Genomic DNA, 25,470 nt, shown 5'->3' with positions numbered 1-25,470 from the left:
TCTTATTTTACAGGAGAAAGATTTGACACCACTTATAATTTCTGAAGTGCACGGTATAACATTGGTTAAGAAAACAAAGTACTCTATGTTACAATGTTAATATTATTTGCAGTTTAACACTGGAAACTGCTTCATAACAATGTACTATTCATGCAGATCCCTTCCAGTTTGTTGTAAGTTTGCAATAAATAAAAACACTTGCAATATTTCTACTCCACTGCCATCTGCAAGCATCTAAATTTTAATAGCTGGGACAATTTTGAATCCAAACATCATTTCCTTTCCAGCTGTATGTATTCATCATCAATGTGCCTCAGAAGAAGTGAATGTCAGAGGAAAATGTTAACATTCCACCAGTGTATTGGGGAAGATATTGACAGGAGTGTTCCCGAAATAGATTATATCAAAAACATCAAATATATTACTTTTACCTCAGTGGTAAGCTTTTGTAAATTGAACTCAAATATGTAATCGTTGAACTCTTGGCTATGATGATAAAAGAAACAAAGAACGATGGCACAGATTTATAGATGAAGATGTTTTAAACATCCCTTCTCTAAGCTATAGAGTATCTTAAGAAATATTGGAAGGAACTTCTGTTTGATGCAGGCTGCCTACTTTGAACTTGAGATGGAGAACAGAGATTTCACCAGGAATGCAGAGACAGAGTTCATGGGATCCCAGATGAAAATCCTAACCACAACAAGAAGGTAAGACGTCTTGATACTGAAGCCCAGTTTGGGAACAGAGAAGGGCAAATAGATAGAGCTGACAAAACCCATGGCAACCTGTGCAGGTTGTTTGTTATTAAATGCCACAAACAAATGGTAAAGGCAGTAACCCCACTTACTCAATCATTCAAACACACACACACACACACACATACACACACAAACCAATCACTCAGAAATAGCCAGTTGCCTTGGTGGCCACACAGGATTCCTATTTTCACGGATTTCATTAATAAAATTGCAATTAGGCAGTTTTTAGAAGCCATGCTCTGCTTGGAAGCCCATCCATTCCCCCATCCTGCCTTTCCATCAAGAAAACAAAGCAGCATACTTATTGCTCCTTTTTTCTATTTCTTCTTCTTCTTTTTTGTGTAATAAAATCTTGTGTAATACAATCTTGCAAGGTTGGGAAAGAATAAGTGGCCCCAAAGCAGGCAATGAACTTCCATGCAGTTTGGGTTTTTCCACAGTTAGACCTAGAGTTCAATCACAACACCTTTGTTTTTCTCCCCAATGCAAATAATAGATTTAGAGTATATATTTTGCTCAAAATGGCAGTTGGGAAAAAAAAAAGACCTCTTTCTTCATGCTTGCTGCGATTCTTTGCTCTTCCAGCAATATTTGCTGCTCCATGCATTCTAAATATTTGGCATGTCACAAGGCAAAGATACATTTCATATTACACCTCACTAGGCCCAAATCAGATTATTTAGAAATACTAAGTAGGTGTCATCTGATGGGACCCAGGAGGCCTGACCTTTGCTCTGGAAGAGCTTTTCCCCAGGAAAGTCACATGGCCTGGCTTTATTTTCCTTTAAAACTGCTCTGAAGATCTGGCTCTGTGTCCAGACTGTGACCCAGGGTAGAATCTGGGCTCCCTCTGTGAGAAATGTATGGGCTTGTAGTGGATGTTTATTGCACTGGAGCAGCCTCTTTCCTCTAGGATTTAATTGTTTTATTCCTTTGTTTTGAATTCTGCTTGCTACCCAGGTGAATTCAGTCATCTTAGAAGTGTGTTAGAAATCTGAATTATAAATAAATTCCACAACTGATTATAAAGCACAACCCACAACCTGGGCAGAAGGAATCAAGGCATACAAAGCACTGCTAAGCCAGGAAAGGGGACAGCTGCTGAACAAGATGAATTTGTGCAGAATTCTTCTTGATCATGGCTACCGCTTGCTTATCTATCCATAGCCAGGAGTCCAGTAGAACCACCAAAGTCAACACAACTTCCACTTGAGGAAAGGCCACCCTACCAGGAGCAAAAGAAAGTAAATTTCCAGAATTCAGGGCTGATCTGTGAAACCAGATATGCAAAGATTATGTCCAAGTCAGTGGTGGGCTGCTCCCGGTTCGGTCCGGTTCTTACTGGTAGTAAAACTGGCAGGAGGCTCCGCTCACCCACCCGGATGTCGTCATAGATGATCTGCGGATGCTCAGAAGCGCAGCACGCATGTGAGCGAAGTGAGTGCACGTGCGCGATCCCGTTGCGAACTGGTAGTAAAGGTAAGTAGAACCCACCCCTGGTCCAAGTCTGTTCCCTCCCATCCAGAATTCCAGACCCTATTCAGCCTCTAGGCACCAACACATTTTCCGTATTTTATATAAAATAGGATGACAGATACATGCTAGTACATATAAACAATTTATAGTTACATGGGACAATAGTTCTAGTAGAATTATAAACAAAATAGTATCAATTCAATACGGAATCATTAAAATAGCATACACTTTTTTAAAAAGTCATATGGAAATTGCTCCATATAATCCTTCCACTGGGGGAAAAAACCAACAACATCAAAATTATCAAACACATACTGGCAGATGGGTCTCAGGTAGCGTTCTAACAGCATCAAGTAAAATGTATGCAAAGTACAATTTTTGCAAATAGATTACTATAATTTACCCACTTGGAACACTCTTATGTGATTCAAAAAATCCTATTGGACAATATCTAAGCATGTACAGCAGAGGTCTTCAAACTTGGCAGCTTTAAGATTTGTGAACTTCAACTCCCAGAATTCTCCAGCCAAGTTTAGTATAGCTACGCTATGCTACGCTGGCTGGAGAATTCTGGGAGTTGAAGTCCACATGTCTTAAAGATGCCAAGTTTGAAGACCTCTGATGTATAGGATGACTCCATAATCTTCTGGTATAAATAATGATGATGTCAAAATGATGAAACATGCATCAGGATAATTGAAAACTATGCCATTATATAATTTGCATCAGTCACATCATATTGTAAAATGATACGGGAACTCAATTTGTGTCATTTGTGTGAGGATATCACAATGAACGCAGCACCCTTTGTCTCCCATTGTACATGATTCTGTAAACGGATGAACTGGCACCATGTTTGCCATTTCTCAGGATAAGTAATGGTGTGTATTTGAAAAAAAGACTTCCTGTAATACTGAACGCACCATTGCATTTATGACTCAGTTAAAATGATACTTAAATGGGATATGTCTTACATTTATCACCCTCTTATCTGCTTCTACTTTCAACAATTGATACCTCATCTATCTGAAACTAAACTATGTTATCATTTCTGCCTGGAGGAGTGAAGAAATTGACAGGCATTTCTCTAATGCTGCCTATGGCTCTGTGCATAAGCACAAAAATCTTCCTGCTTTGCTACCTCATGACAAGTTTCACCTTTGTGACACCTAATTGACTCAGTATCTCTCTCTCAACTGAGGGAATGAAACCAGTTAGCAAACTATGTTAGGAAGCCTTTGCCTTAGAATTTCCTGATTGAATTGCATTACTGAAACTTCTTTGTTAAACATTTGCCTCTCTATAGATGTGGGATACATCTTTTCAGATGGGCCCTAGGCAAGTCTAGAGAACAAATTAATGACCACAAAACCCAGCCAATTTGCAACTTAGTAGTTCCAGAAGAAATCTGAATTTCTTGTTTAATAGCTTATGATATGTATGTATCAGATGTGGGTTTCAGCAGGTTCTGACCAGTTCTGGAGAACTGGTAGCGGAAATTTTGAGTAGTTTGGAGAACCAGTAGTAAAAATTCTGACTGGCCCTGCCCCCATCTATTGTCCCAAGTCCCAGCTGATTGGGAAGAAATGGAGATTTTGCAGTAACCTTTCCCTGGAGTGGGATGGGAATGGAGATTTTACAGTATCCTTCCCCTGCTACATTCACCAAGCCACAGCCACAGAACCGGTAGTAAAAATTTTTTGAAACCCATCACTGGTATATATGTATGTATGTATGTATGTATGTATGTATGTATGTATGGTGTGTGTGTGTGTGTGTGTGTGTGTGTGTGTGTGTGTGTAACTATACCCTTACATTTAGAAGGATAAGTGGCACAATATGACTAATTTTGGTCTTTATCACCAGCATTTGAGGATCAGCAATTTGCAGGCCACAAAAAGCTGTTCCAACTGAATTATAATGATCTTCAAAGGGAAGGGACAAGGGAGGAAGAGATGCCATGAGTGTCATGATTTCATCTCACAAATGACATGGATTGTGCAGTTTGCACCAGTAGTCTGATAATGTCATGACATTTTTACTTCTGTACTGTGGGTCATAGTAAATTGGGCAGCTGTATACATTTTCTAAATAAATAAATAAATAATGTTGGCACACAATATGCAATATGGTGTCCACTAGATGCCAATGCAGAATGTCCAAACCTTCCTAATATATATTGTAAGCCACCTAGAGTCACCTTGCATAGTGAGATGGGCGGCATATAAATGTAATAAATAAAATCAAACCTCCTTTCTACTAGCAGATGCTATTTTGCATTGGTGATTAGGCAATTAAAAAAAATAACAGCTGCTTGATATGGATTGCTTCCTTGTTCTTAATTGTATTAAGTTTAAATGCTTTGGGCCCTGATTAATTGGAAACCTGGATGTAACAATTCTCTTGCTGTCTGAGGTCAGCCACAGAGAATCTTCTCAACTTTCTACTAAAGGAATTTAACCAGAAGCATCTGGTGAAAACTGTTCAAAAAAAAATAATTCAAGATGGAGTCTGTATCTAAGGGACAAACACCCTGTCCCACTTTTGCATCCATTGCATGTGCAATGTACATGAAGAACATGGCTTTAATCACGTGGGGAGAAGAGTCATCTCGGCTGTTTTTGATACCAGCATATACTAAGTATTCAAAATTCTGCAAGTCATTTCCATTGGTGGTTTAGTTGAGGCTACTATAGAAGAGTTGAAAAAAAAAATCCAGAAGATTCTCTTTGTTATCTTCTGGATTTTTGCTGCTCAGATACATTAAGTCTAATTTAATCCACTGTTTCTTTTCAGGACTCTCTATTGCATTCTCTGCTCTGGATTTTTCTTGAGTTATATTTTTGCTCTGCTAGTGAGAATTGCTGTCTTCTTAGTTTTTAATTGTAGTTTCTTTTATTGCATGCATTGCCTTAGGAGTTTATGATCCTTAAAAGCCAGATATGATCCATAAAAGGAATAAAATAATTAAAAGTTAAAAAAAATGCAGGTGGTCACTAATACAAAATTTAACTGTTTATTGTGAGTAACGAAAGTCAGATGTACCGTAGTTTATGCCACTTACACTAGAAAATTTTGATAATTTTTTTTTAAAAATCTGAGCTTTATATTAAACAATATAAAGAAGAGCTTGTTCTTCTTAAAGGTGTGGGACCAGGTGAATTACTTGAAAACCAAAGAGTCAACTGTGTTTCAACTTTCTAATGTAAAAAGCATTAAACAGTTTCCTTCTGCATGGTGGGAACTCAAGAGAATTGTAGTCTCCATATGTCTGGATTTACCCCAGGGAAAAGAGATTAAAATGAAGTTTTAACAAGGCCTAAGAAGCAACATGGGAACTGAATTTGCTAATTTGACACTGAGCCATGGATTTTAACTGGTCCTCAATTCTTGACCCATTTACCAGACCACAATAAACAACTTGCTTGCTTAAAATCTGCAATTTGGCGTCAACCCTAGGGCTTTTTCTCATATCTGTATTGCTGACCTTTCTTCCAGTACCTCAGGAAAATATGTCAGCATACTTTGCACTACCCTCATTGGTGAGCCCTAAATTGCCTAAGTAGTAAGTTGGAGAATGGGCTGTTCTTACATTTTTAGTGCAAAACAAGTGATTGATGGATTTCCCTGGGTGTCCTACCAAATGTGACACAGACAACAGGATAAACATCCATGACCTCTTTTAAACATAGACTAGGCTGCCACAAATACCATAGTTAGAGCAGTTGTTTTAGCCACAAATCAAACTTCATTGTATTCCAAAATAACTTAGAAGCATCCCTAAAGTTGCATCCAAAAGAAGCTCAACCAGCAGTTGAGTGTCTCCCTCTTAAATGTTCCATGGAAACGGCACTAAATGTGCCACATCTTGACTTTTTGCTCATAAACTAAGTTTAGACACGGTTAGCACCTTCAGAAGGATGAAAGATTGACATCCTTTGTTCCATATGGGAAAATCACTTCTAAAAGTGGTGGCAAGAACAGGATCAAAATCATTCTCTAGAACCTTATAACATTATTTGGAGTTACAAATAATATTGTAACTGATATTTACAATCATCTAGACTCTGCTAAAGTGAGAAGCACTGAAAGCAAGCATACTTATTCTGAAAACTGTCAAAAGTTTTCTGAAAGGGACAGTCTCCAAACACAGGGACAGTAGCCTTGATTGTAGCTACTGAAAAAAATTACAAGGAAAAGACCAAGGAAAAGGAATTCACCTATTTCATCTCTGCCAACTGATGCAGTAGTTTTGGCATTTAAATTATAATGTTGCAAATACATGCTTCCTTGAGAGTCAGTCCCTTTGAATGCACTGGATGATGGACTTCAGCAATAGAAATTTGCTCCAGGCTGTATGATTGCAGTATGGGTAGGCAAACTTGTATATACCTAATTAGGAATAAAGTGAACTTGAAAGAATTTCCTTGCTGAAGAAGGTTTAAGAAGGAATCCTTAGGACACTGCTTCTCTGGAGGTGAAGTGTACAGTCACTCCTGAAGCCCAAGCCAAAGCAGCCATGGAGGGACATAGTGGGCAATTGGAAGAAGGGTTATATCCAGAACAATCTCAAGTAGCCAATAAAAGCTGGTTAGTTCTCAGACCTTGTCTGAATCATGCAAAATGGTCTCTATAACAAGATGTATATTGAAAGAAAGAGAAAATGTTGCTTTTGAACTGAACTAGTTACATTAGAATACACTCTGCAGTAGTAGTCAGGGGAAGAGATGAAGGTGATGTCATGAAAGATATGTCTCCATGACAACCTCCTGCTGTAGTTATCAAAATGGCTAATTGTAGGGCCAAAACCCTAATCTGCACTTGTACAGTGGTTGGTGTTTCCTGCCTAAGTGTACAACCTTGCTTTTTTCCACATTAAATTCCATTTTGTTGGATAGGGCCCATTGTTCAAGTCTATTAAGATATTTTTGGATCCTGAGGTTGTCTTCTTGGGTGTTGGTTATTCCTCTCGGTTTAGTGTAATCTGCAAGTTTGAGGCATTCTCCTTCTATTCCCTCAGCTAAGTCATTTATGAAGATATTGAAAAGTACTGGGCCTAAGACGGAACCTTGTGGTACCCCACTGCTTATTTCTCTCCATGTAGATGCAGTACCATTAAGGACTACTCATTGAATATGTAACTCAGCCAGTTACAAATACATCTGGTGGTGATGCTGTCTATCCCCATTTTTCTAGCTTACCAAGAAGTAGGTTGTGGTCTACTTTGTCAAATGCCTTGCTGAAATCTAAATATGGTATGTCCACAGAATTTTGCTGGACTACTAATTTAGTCACTTTGTCAAAGAATGAAATAAGATTGGCTTGACATGATCTGTTTTTAACAAACATGTGCTGGCTTTTAGTTATAACTCTATTTGTTTCTAGATGTTCATTGATCTATTGTTTTTTTTGTTGTTGTTGTTATCTTTTCCACTATCTTCCCAGGTATTGATGTTAGGCTTATTGGTCTGTAGTTTCCTTGGTTTGGGTTTTTTGTTTGTTGTTTTTTTTTAAGATGGAACCACACCAGCTCTTTTCCAATCCTTAGGTGTTCCAGGATTTTTGAAAGATATGTAAGGAAAAATGTAAGGTTATTGATAAAAAATAAATGGTACCTTTTTGAAACGTCCACTTTACGCTAAAATTTCTAACACCATATTACTTCAACAGAATCCTCTGTATTGTGGGGAATAAACTTGATCAATTAAGGAGGCATTTGGTGTCTAAAATATTATGTCAGCTAACTTTCTCTCATTTAATCTAATTACATCTACATCCACACAAAAAAACCACTATGTACTATGTATGATTGTGGGTGGGGGAGTACACTTTTGAAATTCATATCCTATCATTCAGATTTAGTCCTTACTTATTTGTCATTCTGAAAATGAGAAGATGGCACTAATTTGACCACTTTGTGGCATAGTCAGTAGATTAATGGCTTCCATCCCTGAATTGCAAACTTTCCCCTAGGTTACTTAGAGATCCATCTTCTACATTATTATTTTTTTAAAAAAAATTCTTATTCAAAATATATTTGCCATCAGGCAAGAGAACTTGAGAAATATTTTTAGCTTTGTTCTCTGCTGGAAAATAGGTGATTCTTCTTTTAAATCCTTTTCAGAGACTTAAAAACCAAATACAAATCTATGGTTTTACTGAGAGTATTTTTGGTTTTATCTGGATTAGACCTGGCTAGGAACTAAAAAATGATGCAGTTTAACTGTGGCCTTGGTACAAACTATGGATAAAGCAAACTGCAACAAAAGAGACATTTCTGTTTCTAGAGCCTAAAAATCTCTTGGGAGCAGGTGTGCTGGATCAAGTTAATCATTTACAGTATTTGTTTGCACCTGTGTAGCCTAACACAATCCTGACCATTTTTCCTGTGTCCTGATAACTGGAGCAGATGTTGCTGAGCCAACTGAACTACAACCATAGTTAAATTAGGACACTCCCTACCATTACACATTTGGGCTACACTTGCAAAATGTCAGTTTACCTTCATTTTTCATCTGCCTTCATTTCCAACAGATAGGATGTTGAATACTTACTTGTTTATATAAATCATATTTTGGACTACTTTTTATTTGTCATCTTTATAGTCTTTGAAATTTGGGTGGTTTGGATATCTAATATAAGCATTGGTGGGATTCAAATAATTTAACAACCGGTTCTCTGCCCTAATGATTTCTTCCAACAACCAGTTTGCCAAACTGCTCAGAAAGTTAACAACCGGTTCTCCTGAAGTCGTGAGAACTGGCTGAATCCCACCACTGAATATAAGTCAGTGGAAGAAGTAAAGGAACACCAAAGAAAGGGATAAGGATTCTGGAATGCTTTCCTTAATTAAATTAGAATAGAATAGAATAGAATAGAATAGAATAGAATAGAATAGAATCGAATCGAATCGAATCGAATCGAATCGAATAGAATAGAATAGAATAGAATAGAATAGAATAGAATAGAATTTTTTATTGGCCAAGCGTGATTGGACACACAAGGAATTTGTCTTGGTACATAAACTCCAAATTAGTCAGGTTCTTTGGTGGATCTGTCACTAGAAACTAAATACATCCTATTTTGATAGGGCTAAAAAGTGGAATATATAGGGTATTTTTAAATTGTGGGTTGTTTAATTTTTCACTCCTAATTCTACTAGCTTTGGGTTTAGCTTTGAGTTAGATGGTTTTATATTTTGTTATTGCACTTAGAAAATACTTCTGTTTCTACTTCACTGGTTATATTATATTGTTGTACAAATATGTTTTGCAGGATAATTTTAGAAAAATAAGCAATGCATACATTACTGTTTTGGGAATAGATTGGATCCAGACATACTCCGATCAGAGCCATTGAAATTGATTAATTAATTAATAATGATTTATAGTTCAACTTTCAATAAGCAATAACGATCCGTTCAAAGGCAATTAAAATATAAGAATATGAAAGACAGGCAATAATTATAAACAATTACATATGAGAGTTGCAAAAGTGCAATGATCTAATAAAAACCAGTTAATAACTAAAACGACAAAACTAATTAAGATCCATGCGGTCTCTTATCACAACAAAATAACCAATAGAATAAATCAAATAAAAATCATTTTAGAAAATAAAAAAATTAAATGTTTTCTGCCTAGCTAAAGATTAGATTCATATTTTTATGCAGGCCACAAGCAGCTTCTTCTGTTCTGGGAACTATTTTTTCTCCCCAAACTCTTCATAAAAAAAAAAATTAAAATAGCTGGTTATTTGAAGAATACTAAGCAGCTGATTCCAAAGCTTTGCAGATCCTGGAAAGTCCTTAACTGTGAAAGATCTGAGAAACAAAAAGCATAACAAAAGAAAATAAAAGGGATCTAGAAGGTGGCATATGGGTCCCGGAAAAAATTTACCAACTTTTTAACAATTTCAGAGATTGACCTAACAACTGTGGCAAGCAAAATGGGGGGAAACTCACTTAACTGTCTCGCTTAACAACATAAATTTTGGATTCTGTTGTGGTTGTAAGATGAGGACTATCTGTAGTCTAAGATGAATCTCCAATTAGCTATTACTTTTCCATAAATAAAGAAGAATCTCCTTGAGCCACACATTTTATAAATCACTTCCCACCAAAGCAGAAACTAATAGGAACATTGCAGTTAGAAATTCTAATGAAGCAGCGTGGCCTACTGGTTAAGGCACCAGTTTAGAAACGATTTAGAAAGTCCCGCCTTAGGTATGAAAGCCTGCTGGGAGTTAGGGCCAGTCAATCTTTTTTGGCCCAACCCACTTCACAGAGTTGCTATTGTGGGGGAAAATAGGAGGAGGAAGTTGTATCAGGTATGTTCGCTGCCCTAAGATATTTATCAAAATAATGAAAGCAGATAAAAATATGAATGAATGAATGAATGAATGAATGAATGAATGAATGAATGAATAATGAAGATGTATAATTACTGCTTTTTCAGGGGTCAGGATGATTTTTGAAGCTCCTACCTCAGCTGTTGATTGAAGAATAGAAGACACAACAAAGTTTTGCCTGAAACGTTCTGTTGCTCCAGGCAAAGGATAAATTGTCTCCTTCTTTATTCCATTTTCATTAACTAGTTGGACTGTCAAAAAAGACCGAACTGAAAGGTAGGCAAGTTTCCACATGTAGGTTTGTCCTCCAGCACTGCAACCTGAAGTAACTGATGAAGGAATAATAAATCGGCAATAATCAGTGAATACTGAATGCTCTTGTTCAGGGGTAGGCAACAATAGCCCCTTTACGACCTGTGGACTTCATCTCCCAGAATTCCTGAGCCAACTGGCTCAGGAATTCTGGGAGATGAAGTCCACAGGTCGTAAAGGGGCTATTGTTGCCCACCCCTGCTCTTGTTTATATAGGCCACCCAAAAGAAGCAAGATTATTTTCTCCTCAATTGCAGCTCTTAAGAAAGTTTGCTTTGCAGTAATGGTGAAATAATAGTAAAGTTTAAATAATTCCCATCTCTTGATTCTTATTTTCTATGCATTATAACGATTTATGTCCATCTTTCATAATTAGCCTCTCACTACTGCCAAAGATTCAGCCTTTATCTCCCACTCCTTCGGCGTAATCTCTAAATGGTTCTACCACGGACGTGTGAATTTTCATCTGTTGGAGATATTTCTACCATTTATATTGAATAATTGGACAACTCTTGGAATGGCCTGTTGGTAAAAGCATTTAGGTCATCTGTCCTTTTTCTTGCTTGGGGAAAAAAATGCATGTTTGGCTAAGGGGCATTTTGTACTGAACTCTGATGCACAGTCCATTGTAATAACAGTAAAGTTTAATGATGCATGACTTGGAGAGACTGACAAATTTCCAGCCAAAGTATTGATTCCAAGAAAATTTATGAAGCACATTCTGTATTCTGTGTCATTACAGTCCATTTTTGGCTGAAAGAATCATGTAAAATAGATTTTTAAATGAGTGGTAATAGCCAGACATAAAGGAGGTATTGACGTGTGTCATGAAGGGTGAAATAGCATGCCAGGTAAAGGCATATAACAAATTGAAAACAACAGCATTGCAACTCCCTACAAATGTAAATTTGTTTTTAGATTTTAATCAACCCTTTGTTTCAGCGCATATGAATTCTGCCACCTACACAAAAGAGTAATTTTTTAACAAAATAATTATTTACAGTTTGATTTCAGGCTTGACATTTCAATAGGAATCTTAATATGAGTCTCTCAAACACACACCTCACTCAGAGACACATTAATCAATGTGTATCATGTATTATATTACAACAACAAAAAAAAGATATCTGATTTTATTAAAGGGGGAGGGGAAAAAGGACCCATTTTGCTTAGTTGAGCAATACGTTAAAATTATTAATTTGAGTTTTCAACAAGATTGCACGAAGTTTGGGGGGAGATTAAGAACTGAGTATGTCTCCAATATTAAACCATATGATGTGACAAGGTTTTTTGGAGTTTTTTTTAGAACTGATGAGAATTGAAAGGATACCATTGAAGGAGGGAGACTAAAGCGGGGAAGCTCACACAAAGCTGGAAAAAAAAAAGGGAGAAGACAATAACTGATTGGGTTGCTAAGGTTTTACCGCAAAGTAACACTGCATTTTAATTGCATTCCAGCCGTCTCTTTTTGAACCAAAGAGAGAATAAGGGTCACCTAGGTCTAGCTGTGTTACGGCCCCTACATAGTCCAGACATAAATATATCTCCCTCATACCCGAAGCACCATGAGAATCGGTTAAATCCTCCTTTGAGTAGCTGTTTTTTAACAATTCAGAAGTATATCAGCTTGATAAAGAAAGGAAAAGAAGGGGAGGGGGTTGAGGGGGGGGGAAGCATGGTTGAGGCTGACAAATTCAATAGATTTCTTGGTGTCCTAGTGAAAAACCCTTCATGGTTTCAGTGGTCACTGAATAGGGTTTCTAAGTTATTCCATTTGCCCATCCTGGAAAGAAGTCCAGAAAAAGGTTCTTTTGCTAAATTAATTCTTGAGAATTAATTTAAAAGAAGTGTTCTGAATAATGCAACTGGGAGAGGTTTTTTTTTTTTTAATTATTATTATTTCAGCTTGATCTTGGAAGCTGTTTTCCATTTCTAGGATCTAGTTCTTTTATTTATTTATTTATTTATTTATTTATTTATTTATTTATTTATTTATTTATTTATTTATTTATTTATATTTATATGCTGCCCTTCTCCGGAGACTCAGGGCAGCTTACAATACGTTAAGCAATAGCCTTCATACTTTTGTATATTTTATACAAAGTCATAGTATTGTCCCCACAAACCAGGTCCTCATTTTACCTACCTTAGAAAGGATGGAAGGCTGAGTCAACCTTGAGCCTGGTGAGAATTGAACTCACAGTAATTGCAGGCAGCTGGAAGCTAAATACTACCTTTAACAGTAGCATTAGTCTGCTACGCCACTCAGGCTCATCTTCATTAGTTCTTCATTATGTACAAGTATACATTACATCTGAATTACTCAAACCAGCACATGCATGGATTATTTTCCCCCCCTTATCAGGCACAAGAAAGATTTTTGGTTAAAGAGCTGGCAATTGAGGAAGAATCTCACCAGGCTCAAGGTTGACTCAGCTTCCATCCTTTCAAAGGTAGGTAAAATGAGGACCCAGATTGTGAGGGCAATAAGCTGACTTTGTATAAAATATACAAAAGTATGAAGGCTATTGCTTAACGCATTGTAAGCCGCCCTGAGTCTCCGGAGAAGGGCGGCATATAAATTAAAGCAAAAAAACAAAAACAAACAAAACACCTATAACTCATTTTAAAGATATGTAGCATTCCAGAGGAAGAGGCACTTTGGTGTAATGGTTAAAGATCTCAGGATAGAAACTGGAAGACCATGAATTATAATATTTTAATTAATTAATTAATTAATTTCACGAAGCATGTATTTTATGGCAGATACAAGTGTAAACATAATTATAAATACATGAAAAGGATACGAATAAAAGAAAACATTAGGACAGGGACGGTAGGCATGCTGGTGCTCTTATGTATGCCCCTTGCAGAGCTCTTAGGAATGGGGTGAGGTCAATAGTAGACAGTCTAAGGTTAAAGTTTTAGGGGTTTGGGGAAGAAACCACAGAGTCAGGTAGTGCATTCCAGGCATTGACCACTCTGTTAGTGAAGTTGTATTTTCTGCAATCGAGTTTGCATTGGTTTACCATGAGTTTGTATCTATTGTATGCTCTTGTATTGTTTTGGTTGAAGCTGAAGCATTCATTGGCTGGTAGGACATTGTAGCAGCTGATTTTATGTACTATGCTTAGATCAGACCGAAGACGGCAAAGTTCTAAATTGTCTAAACCCAAAATTTCGAGTCTGCTGGCATAAGGTATTTTGTCCCACCTTAAGACACAAAGCCAGCTGAAAGCCAGTCACTTTCTTCCAGCCCTATAAAGAAGACAATGGCAAGCTACTTTCCCCCCAAAAAAACCTTGCAAAGAACACTATATGGACTTCTCCGGATGGTCACTAAGAGTCAAAAGTGACTTAAAGCGGCATGCATACATACATACATGCATACATACATACATACATACAAAATTTGTATTTGGAATGCTTTCAGTACAGTTACAGCCTTGAGGACTAGCATGTAAAATAGGCATTTTGCGTCAGTTCTTTGGGTGATAGTCCCCATTACACTGGGGCTAGAGATGGTATCGATCAGGATAGTAGGAAACCAAAGCGATTCATACCTGAAATGAGATTCCTATTGGAATGACCCAGGAATTGTTTTTCAAGGCTCCTGTTGAGTAAATGTAATGTTTTATTTTATCACAGTAAAGATTATGGGATGCTTCTCCTGATATGTTGCTACTTCAGTCTGTCCAGTATCATTGGAAATTGAGCAGCATAGAAATTTAATACATTATTATTATATAAGAATAACTACTAATTAATTTTCCATGAGTGTATTATGCAGTGTGGCAACACATCAAAAATGCTGTGGTGACCACAGTATATTTCAATCACCTATAGCACCAGAATATTTTGGGAATGAGGGCAAAAGTTTTCCATAACAGAAATCATGAAAATAGAGATTTGTAATTTTTATATAGAAGTTAGTAGACAGCAAAATCAATAGATTCTGCAATTTGAACCCTACGTGATAGCAGAAACCATTTTATTTAAACATAACTTTGTTCCATTAGTACGGTTAAAATAACAGATTTTTTTCCCTCTCTTCTTTAATAGCTTTTTTAAGAGATCAAAAGTGATCCCTGGACATGAATCTTCATCTGCCATTGATATAATTCCTGGTTGCTTTTCTATTACAGTGTTTTGCCCCCATTATTGGATAAAAGTCACAGAAATAGGAAAGAGACGAAAGAGAAGTAAATGTCATCATTTCCATTTTATGCAAATAATTGGAGTTAGCACTTGCCTGTTTCAGATGGGACTTTCCTATAATGTTTCTCTTTGTTTTAGGGGGTTTGAGCCTTTAAATTTTCATCCCAATTTTCACAGGACGTACAAGTCTGACAAACAAGGAAAATATATTAGTTCATGGCTTCAGAAGTTTATATTGTCAATGTTCTGTTGCATATTAAAAATTATACTCCATGGACCATTTCCCTTTAGTTCACATTCTCTTAGATGTTGCCGGTTTTAGACAGGCCACCTCTCATGTCTTTGTGGTGAATCTGGGTATAGAAATAAGATAATCCAAACCGTAAATTGAGATGTATGTAATTAGCACACCGGACTGCAACAAATCAAGTTTGTTCCAATAGAACTGTCCCTTTTATCAGGATACTAATGACTGAGAATAGAGAGAAGTGAGTCAATTTAATGGTTTATTAGATTTAGCAAATAAGCTATCCCCACCATTGTTAGGCCATTTGATGACAGGCATTCAAAAAGCAACTTTGATCACCGACAAGACCCCACAAAAGAACTGTATAAACCATGATAAATACCTATAATTAATATTCTCAAGTTATTTCTGACCTACAGCAAAGAAATGACTTCACACAGATCAGAATTTTTCAAGTTGTTTACTTACCAACCCCTACTGCTCTCTGTGCTTTCAGGCTCTTTGCCACGCTAGACACTTTTTTCTTTCTTTTTTCTAATGTACCAGCATACAAATTGTATGTACAAAAGGGTATTTGTAGTATAAGTGGTTGGTTTTTGTGTTTGAATAATTATAGCAATTGCAGATCAAAAGTGGGTAATTGTGTAATAATAATTGGCCATTTCTGCAAGTCATTTGGTGTTTTTTGGCTTAGTTGGTGGTTGCTAGATAAGCAATTGTGCAAGGTGGCAAATTAAGCAACAAGTGGCAGTGAAATGTAGGCCCTATGGCTTAGAGCTTCTAAGCATTTCATGGCTTGCATTATTTAAGACAAAAAGCTGTCTGTAGCAAAGATGCCAACTCAAAGGCTATTGCTGAGTCTGTGGAAAAGATCAGTTGGATAAAAATGTTTCCAAAATCTGGCAACATTTTTGAAATCAGACCGAAATCAGTCTATTACTATCAATGAAAGCTTCCTGTAGATTTGTTCATCAGAAGTAATCACTGCAAATAACTTCCTTCCTTCCTTCCTTCCTTCCTTCCTTCCTTCCTTCCTTCCTTCCTTCCTTCCTTCCTTCCTTCCTTCCTCAGACATATTAATGCAGCATTATCAGAGTATAAGATAAATGCATCTTTACTCAAGGTAAGGGTAAATCCAGATTCCAATAGAAGAATTCTCTCTTGTATTTTGGTGTTCACAATATTAGTGTTAGTATCTATAACACAAATCTTGGCCTAGCATTTCAGGTTCAGTTAGTAAGTTGAAAATCTATCCCTAGAAAGATAGTTATGACTTTTTCCAGACTTGTCTTTCAATAGTGTAGTAGCCAAGTGTCTAGACTTGTAGCTGACAATCTGGCCCACATCTAGCATAACAGTGGATAAAAGACAATCCTATGTCTGAAATGCAGGACATGGACATGTAATGGATTTAGGGGTGAAATGCTCCCAGTTCGGACCGGATTGCCCGATCCGGTAGCGATGGAAATCCCTGCGCCCCCCCCCCATGCCCAGCTGAGCCACGCGATTATCAGAGGCTTTTTTTCTTTTAAATGCCTTTGACGATCCAAGCTGAGTTGCCTGATCGGCAGAGGCTTTTAAAAAACTCAGCTTGTCAAGCTGAGTTTGACGATCTAAGCTGACGATCCAAGCTGACAATCCAAGACGATGCCTGACGATCCAAGCTGAGTTGCCCGATCGGCAGAGGCATTTAAAAGAAAAAAAGCCTCTGATGATCAGGCAACTCAGCTGGGATCGTTAGAGCCTTTTGAAAGCATTTTTTTACAACCTCTTCACTGAAAAAATGGTTTTAAAAGTTAAAAAAAATTGGCCATGCCCACCCAGTCACATTACCCCACCACCACCAAATCATGCCCACAGAACCAGTAGTAACAAATTTTAAATTTCACCACTGAATGGATTCATACATTAAACGTAAGCTTTTTGAAATGGTCTTTCACAACAGAATTGTTAAAATTCATGCTATTTTGAATTTTTCTGACCATTCTCAGTCAGTCTAAGAAAATAAATTGCTTTTGAATTTTTTTTCAGATATTAAATGTAATTAAAGTTTCCTAACCAAATACCAATGTTAGCTTAAAGTTCTCTGAAGAGTGTGACTGTCTTCTTTTTCAACTTATCCAGAGGCATCAGCTGCCATGTAGAGCAGGGTTTACAGTTTTGGGAAGCCAAGGGCTATATTTAACATTCAGGAAGAAAGAGTAAAAGGTGAAAGACAGCTGGAAAATTTTGTTGTTTCATTTCATGTTTTGTTTTGATGTGATACGATATGATATGATATCTTATGTTAGGGCTTGTCTTGAAGATATTGTATTCTAAAAATGATGGAAAATTCTGTTTGTTTTCAACAGCCATGATCTGAAAAGTTCCAAAGACCACATTCAATCATGGATCACAGGCTCAAAGCCCTCTGTAGTGTGAAGGTCAGCATTAAACCAAATGATAAAGATTTTTTACTTCCTTCCTTATTTATTTATTTATTTATTTATTTATTTAATTTGATTTATATGCCGCCCTTCTCGGAGACTCAGGGCGGCTTACAGTGCGTTAAGCAATAGCCTTCATACTTTTGTATATTTATACAAAGTCAGCTTATTGCCCCCACAAACTGGGTCCTCAATTTACCTACCTTAGAAAGGATGGAAGGCTGAGTCAACCTTGAGCCTGGGGAGATTCAATCTTACTTTAATTGCAGACAGCTGGTGTTAAATTACAGTGCTTCTGTCTGTTGAGCTAAACCAGGTTCCTGGTTTAGCTTTATATCCTGCCTTTATTATTTTTATAAATAACTCAAGGCAGGGAACATACTACTCCTATTTTCCACACAACAACAATCCTATGAGGTATGAGTGTCCAAGGTTTCCCATGGCTTTCATGCCTAAAGTGGGACTAAAACTCACAATGTCCTGGTGTCTAGCCTACTGCCTTTACCACTAGATAAAATGTTCAAAACCATCAGAAAAACTAAGTTGAACAGCCTCGTTCACAGAAAGACAATTCATAATAGTTGAAGTTCAATTTTGCCACAGTCTTATTTTTAAAAGGCAGCTGTGTAATCCATAAGAATATTGAATTTTCCCTATTATCTCCTAAATGAAAATGTTCCTTTTGAAGAATAATTTGAGCCCCCTGGTTGTCAAAATCCTTTCTTATTCATTCTAGCCAGTTCAGTTCTATATTTTCTTCATCTGACACACCTGATCCTTCCTAGACTAACTTAGGAAGGGACCTTGGAGATCTTCTAGTCCAGCCCTCTGCCCAAGGCAAAAGTCCTTATTCCATGGTTGTCCAATCTTTTCTTTAAAATCTCCAGCAATGAGCACCCACAATTCTAGAAGGAAAGCTGTTTGATTGACTAATTGTTCTCACTGTTAAGAAATTTCTTCTTAGCTCCAGTTTGGGTCTCCTGAAAAAGTTCCACCCATTTCTTCTTGTTCTGCCCTCAGGTGCTTCAGAGAATAAATCAACCTCTTCTTCCTTGTGACACAGCCCTTCAAGTTTTGGAAGATAGCTATCATAACATAACTTTTGTTAATTTTAAGCCTCATGAAGTATTCATAATAACACAGGGAACATTGCCATTAACAGTCACCTCAGATATTCCTAAAGCTGTCATTTTACAGCCAATGAAGGTTAGTTTCTAATTCCAGAGTGAAATATATAAATAAAAGTTTGTAAGTAATTTTGGATTACGTCACTTTGCTGTTAAAAGTCCTTTTATGCTCAATACAAAAATATATCAAAATAGAATTTTTGCAGGAAAATATGTGGGTGAGTTGATAATTAGTGTTTTAGAAACTCTTAGAAAACAATAGTACTTGTAATCACAAGCATTTCTAGAAATCAAATATAGTTAGGCGTGTTCTCTGTGATTTAGAGTTTGAAAGATGTCAAACAACAGGTTTCTTCTTGTTTAAAAAACACTTTTCTGAAAGATAATTCTATGCTTCTGTACTAAGATGCTTCCACCTAAGTTCATATATTTATTAAAAACAATGCAGTACTGAGCAAAACATCAACAAGGGGCAGCAGAGAAGCTTCAAAAGTCTTATACAGAAAAACAGAAGCTATTCTAGCTGTCAAGATGTTGTACGATATTTAAACAACAGAACAATAATCAGATCATAAAACACTATTACAATCTGTTAAATTCTACACTGAGTCTACTATAACACTTTTAAAGGCTAATTTTAAAAGATGTGTCTTGGCCCTCTTACTAAAAGTAGACAGATGGCAATTCTACTAAAAGAAAAAAATGTCCCACAATTAGGTGGGGACAAAAAAAAATAAGCCCCCTCTTCCCTGCTGCTTGCAAAGAAGGCCTTTGCAACTAAGAGGACCTTCAAAAGAGTTCTTTTTTTACTAAGTACAGACTATCTCATAACTGCAAGGGCTTCCTTATAAATAAGATTATTATTTTAAGTACTACTTGTTGTATACAAAGCTGCAAGTTACTCTGCACAGGCCTGATTGGGAGACTTGGGGTTGAAAGATTTTTTGTTTAATTTTGCTTCTATCTGATTATTATTATTATTATTAGATTCCCCCCTCTCACAAGTTTGGCCCTCCCAGTTATCTAGGGCCGCCCTCAAGGACGGGTTTTGGAACCCCGAGAGGTGGTATGCTAAGAACCGGAAGCTTTGGGGTTTTTAGATAGTTTTTCAAATTCTATTTTAAGGGGATCTGGGAGGAGGGTGGTTTCCAATGTAAATAATGAGGCTGGGGGGGCCTCCCGGGAGCGGGGTGGGTTGTATGATTTCAGGGATTAACCCGCGAGGGACGGGGTCTAGTCCATCTGAAGAGCACGGCAGAGGAGATGCAGAATCCGGGGCCAAGGAGAGGGTTAGAGCTTGTGCTGTTTTATTTTTATTTTATTTTATTTTATTTTGAATTTGTATACCGCCCTTCTCCCTGAGGACTCAGGGCAGTGAACAGCCAAGTAAAAACATCAAATACAAATATTAAAATACAGTTAAAATATACATATATAAATTTGGCCCCATTAATTAAAAACAATAAACAAAACAGTTAAAAACACTTAAAAAAAATTAGGCCAGCCCGGCTTGCTGGAAAAGGAAGGTTTTAAGGGCACGGCGGAAGGCACCGAGGTCTTGGATTCTCCTTATCTCTGGAGGCAATTGATTCCAGAGGGTAGGTGCCCCCACAGAGAAGGCCCTCCCCCTGGGGGTCACCAGCCTGCACTGTTTGGCTGATGGCACCCCGAGGAGGCCCTTTCTGTGGGAGCGCACGGGTCGATGGGAGATCGTCGGTGGCAGCAAGCGGTCTCGAAGATAGCTAGGCCCTATGCCATGGAGCGCTTTAAAGGTGATAACCAACACCTTGAAGCGCACCCGGAAGACCACTGGGAGCCAGTGCAGCTCGCGCAGGAGCGGTGTTACATGGGAGCGCCAGGCTGCTCCCATCACTACCCGCGCTGCTGCATTCTGGACCAGTTGGAGCCTCCAGGTGCTCCTCAAGGGGAGCCCCATGTAGAGAGCGTTGCAGTAGTCAAGGCGAGAGGTGACCAGGGCATGAGTGACTGTGCACAGGGAATCCCGATCAAGAAAGGGCCGCAACTGGCGGATCAGGCGAACCTGACAAAAGGTCCCCCTGGTTACAGCCGTCAGATGTTCCTCCAAGGACAGCTGCCTATCCAGGAGGACTCCCAGATTGCGAGCCCTCTCTGTGGGGGCCAACGACTCGCCCCCAATAGTCAGTGATGGAGTCAACTGACTATATCGGGATGCCGGGAGCCACAGCCACTCAGTCTTGGAAGGGTTGAGCCTGAGCCTGTTCCTCCCCATCCAGATCCGCACAGCCTCCAGGCACTGGGACATCACTTTAAGGGCATCGTTGGGGTGGCCTGGGGTGGAGATGTACAGCTGGGTGTCATCAGCGTACTGGTGGTATCTCACCCCAAAGCCACGGATGATCTCGCCCAGCGGCTTCACATAAATGTTGAACAGGAGGGGTGAGAGGACCGACCCCTGAGGCACTCCACATATAAAAGGCCTTAAGGTCGACCTCTGCCCCCCTGCCAACACGAACTGCGACCGGTCGGAGAGAAAGGAGGAGAACCACCGTAATACGGTGCCCCCCATCCCCAACTCTTCCAACCGGTGCAGCATGATACCATGGTCGATGGTATCAAAAGCCGCTGAGAGGTCTAACAGGACCAGAACAGAGGAACAACCCCTGTCCCGAGCCCTCCAGAGATCATCAACCAACGCGACCAATGCCGTTTCCGTGCTGTGTCCAGGCCTGAAACCTGACTGGAACGGATCTAGATAGGATGTTGATAGACATTACATCAGTACTGTAGGAGGGAGGGGCAGATATGGCGGGAGTAGGGGGCCACATCATGTTGCGGGAGTGCGCGCTCGCTGTCTTCAAGCGGTGGCACGCTCCGGCCCCCAATGCTCTTCTCGTTCCCCAGATGGCACAGACCCTCAGGCCCTGGGCCTTCGGCTGATGCTATGCAATGCCAGGTCCGTGGTAAATAAAGCCCCCCTCATTTGTGATCTTGTTCAGGAGGGGGGAGCGGACCTGGTGGGTATTACGGAGACCTGGTTGGGCCAGGAGGGGGGAGTCCCTCTGGTAGAGATGTGCCCACCCGATTTCTGGGGATTTCATCAGCCAAGGTCACAGGGAAGGGCCGGGGGGGTGGCAGTTATCATTAAAGAGGGTCTTGGTCTGAAGGAGGCCACTGTTCCTCAGACAGCCGGATGTGAGTTCCTCCTTGTGAAGTGGGGTCATGGGGTGCAGATGGGCCTGCTGGTTACGTACCTGGCTCCCTGCCACGTGGCAGCGGCCTTGCCTGAACTACTCAACGTTATAGCCGCGGTGGCAATTGATACCCCTAGACTTATGGTCATGGGGGACTTCAACCTGCCATCCGTCAGTGAGGCGTCTGAGCTGGCTCAGGAGTTCATGGCTTCCATGACGGCCATGGACCTGACCCAATTAGTTCATGGCCCTACTCACACGGGGGGAAACACTCTGGACCTGGTTTTTGTCTCTGGTCAGTGGCTGAGTGGTCTCGAGATAGGGGATATAGCGATCGAGCCCTTGTCATGGTCAGATCACTCCCTCCTTCGCTTTGACCTTCGAATCGCCACACCCCGCCGCAGGGAGGCGGAACCGATGAGGTGGTTCCGCCCCAGGTGCCTGATGGACCCGGATTCCAGACGGAGCTTGGGCCATTTCCTGAGGCTCTGGCACACGGCTCGACTGAAGACCTAGTGGCTGCCTGGGATAGGGCGGCTGTTGGAGCTTTGGACCGGGTCATGCCTTTGCGGCCTGTGACCCGGCGTCGATCTCACCTGGCTCCCTGGTTCACCGAGGAGCTGAGGGAGATGAAACGCCGGAAAAGACGCCTGGAGAGCAGTTGGAGGGCCAGCCGTTCTGAATCTGACCGAACACTGGTAAGGTCTCATATTAAGACCTACCTGGTGGCAATAAAAGTGGCAAAGTGTAACTATTTTTCCGCTCTTATTGCATCATCAGATAATCGCCTGGCCGCCCTGTTTAGGGTGACCCGCTCCCTGCTCCACCAGGAAGCGCGGGAGGACCCCTTGGAGGGTAGAGCCGAGGACTTTGTACAATATCTGTATGACAAAATCGCTCAGATTCGGGAAAATTTGGACTCTGACTGGGTAGATTCGGGAGGGAGGATGGAGGCAAGTGTTGAGAATATTACATGGGAAGATTTTGATTCTGTGACTCTGGAAAACGTGGACAAGATACTGGGCAGACTGAGCATGGCCACATGTTTATTGGACCCGTGTCCCTCCTGGCTGGTGCTGGCCTCTCGGGAGGTTACACGAGGTTGGCTCCAGGGGATTATAAATGCTTCCTTGAGAGAGGGTGTCTTCCCTGCCGCCTTGAAGGAGGCGGTGGTGAGGCCTCTCCTCAAGAAGCCTTCCCTGGACCCAACAGTGTTGGCTAATTACCGCCCAGTCTCCAACCTTTGCTTCGTTGCGAAGGTTGTTGAGAGTGTGGTAGCGCGACAGCTTCCTCAATACTTGGATGAATCGGCTTATCTAGATCCGTTCCAGTCAGGCTTCATGCCTGGATACAGCACGGAAACGCATTGGTCGCATTGGTAGATGATCTCTGGAGGGCCCGGGACAGGGGTTGTTCCTCTGTCCTGGTCCTATTAGACCTCTCAGCAGCTTTTGATACCATCGACCATGGTATCATGCTGCACCGGTTGGAAGAGTTAGGGGTGGGGGGCATCGTGTTGCAGTGGTTCTCCTTTCTCTCTGATCGGTCGCAGTCTGTGTTGACAGGGGGGCAGAGATCGACCCCGAGGCCCCTTGTATGTGGGGTGCCACAGGGGTCGGTTCTCTCACTCCTTCTGTTCAACATTTATGTGAAGCCGCTGGGTGAAATCATCCGTGTTTTGGGGTGAATTATCATCAGTATGCTGATGATACTCAGCTATACATCTCCACCCCGGACCACCCTAATGATGCCCTTAAAGTGATGTCCCAGTGCCTGGAGGCTGTACGGATCTGGATGGGGAGGAACAGACTCAGGCTCAACACATCCAAGACCGAGTGGCTGTGGTTTCCGACGTCCCGATATAGTCAATTGGTGCCATCACTGACTATTGGGGATGAGTCATTGCCCCCCACGGAGAGGTTCGCAACTTAGGCGTCCTCTTGGACTCACGGCTGTCTTTAGAAGAACACTTGACGGCTGGGGCCGGGAGGTCTTTTTATCAGGTTCGCCTGATTCGCCAGTTGCATCCCTTTCTGGATCGGGACTCGTTAAATACGGTCATCATGCCCTCGTCACTTCACGCCTGGACTACTGTAATGCTCTCTACATGGGGCTCCCCTTGAGGAGCACCCAGAGGCTCCAGCTGGTCCAGAATGCGGCCGCGCGGGTAGTTATGGGAGCAGCATGGCGCTCCCATGTGGCTCCCCTCCTGCGCGAGCTGCACTGGCTCCCTTGGTCTTCCGGGTGCGCTTCAAGGTCTTAGTTACCACCTTTAGAGCGCTCCATGGCTTAGGACCGGGGTACTTACGAGACCGCCTTCTGCCACCAATAGCCTCTCACCGCCCAGTACGTTCCCATAGAGAGGGGCTTCTCAGGGTGCCGTCAGCCAAACAGTGTCGACTGGCGGCCCCCAGGGGGAGAGCCTTTTCTGTGGGGGCACCCACCATCTGGAACGAGCTCCCCCCAGAGATACAGAAGATTCCGGATCTGCGCACTTTCCGCCGTGCCCTCAAAACATTCCTGTTTCAGCAGGCCGGCCTGGCCTAACTTTCCCTTTATATTGCTTTTTGATTTTATTTTAAACTGGGATGTCTTGAATTATCTAGGACCAGAGTGTTTAGTATATTTTAATTGGTTTTTTATTAACGTTTTGTATTACATGTATTTTTATCGTTCGCTGTTCACCGCCCTGAGTCCCTTAGGAATAGGGCGGTATATAAATTTAATAAATAAATAAATAAATAAATAAATTATTGACCTAGTATGCCAGTCCTAATCTATTATTAAGACCAGCCGAAGGTACTCGACCATTTACTTCTCATCTCTAACCTGCTGTCAGCACATTAGACTTACTGACTTGAGTGTGTGAGACATTCATAGTAGTGGAGTCACACCCATGTTGATCTTTTTGGATGTAATCCCTCTGGTATGGGCATGTTTCTTGCCACTGTCAGACATGTATGCTGTCTTAAAACATGTGGGAAAAGAATCTGTTTTCTTCCATTACATATGAATTATCTGAGTCTTAATGTATTGGAAGAAATTTCAGTCTAGCCCAGCTCATTGTTTCCACAAGTGGCTCACTAAATATTTGTTAAAAATCTACACGCAAAAACTATGGCACCAAGATCCAGATTTACAACAGTGAGTGGTTGCTCAGTTTCTGCCTGGAATTCTCCAGGCAAAGGAAGAAATGATCATTTTATATATTTCTGTTTAATAGCTCTTAAGATACTTGCAAAAATGCAAGTGTGCATTTATTGCCAACTTTCTCTTCTCTACATTTCTGCCATTAAATATGCTTATCTTTCCCTGTCAGACTCATGATTATAAATTTAAACTTTTTAAAGCCACCATTTATTTTGTTACAAATTTGTTAAGCCATCTTACTCTAACTAGTTATATTATATTTTAACTTCATCTCCAACCAGTTCAGTGATG

The 25,470-nt window shown here is 40.1% G+C and overlaps 1 long non-coding RNA gene across 2 annotated transcripts in view; it reads right to left on the bottom strand.

Moving 5' to 3' along the window:
- LOC132711327 (uncharacterized) overlaps positions 1 to 25,470 on the bottom strand; it is a 297,945-nt gene that overhangs the window by 17,918 nt on the left and 254,557 nt on the right. The window contains exon 1 of one of the 2 annotated variants that reach the window (XR_009622137.2): positions 10,722 to 10,906. The exons of the other annotated variant lie outside the window; for it this stretch is intronic. This is a non-coding gene — a long non-coding RNA (uncharacterized LOC132711327). Of the gene's footprint in view, positions 1 to 10,721; positions 10,907 to 25,470 lie in introns of those variants that run through there. 2 annotated transcript variants of the gene reach the window in all.

Source organism: Pantherophis guttatus, chromosome 3 (assembly GCF_059756535.1).
Source record: "Pantherophis guttatus breed Tessera chromosome 3, ASM5975653v1, whole genome shotgun sequence".
Classification (NCBI taxonomy): Eukaryota; Metazoa; Chordata; class Lepidosauria; order Squamata; family Colubridae; genus Pantherophis; species Pantherophis guttatus.
This window is presented reverse-complemented; position numbering and strand designations above follow the sequence as displayed.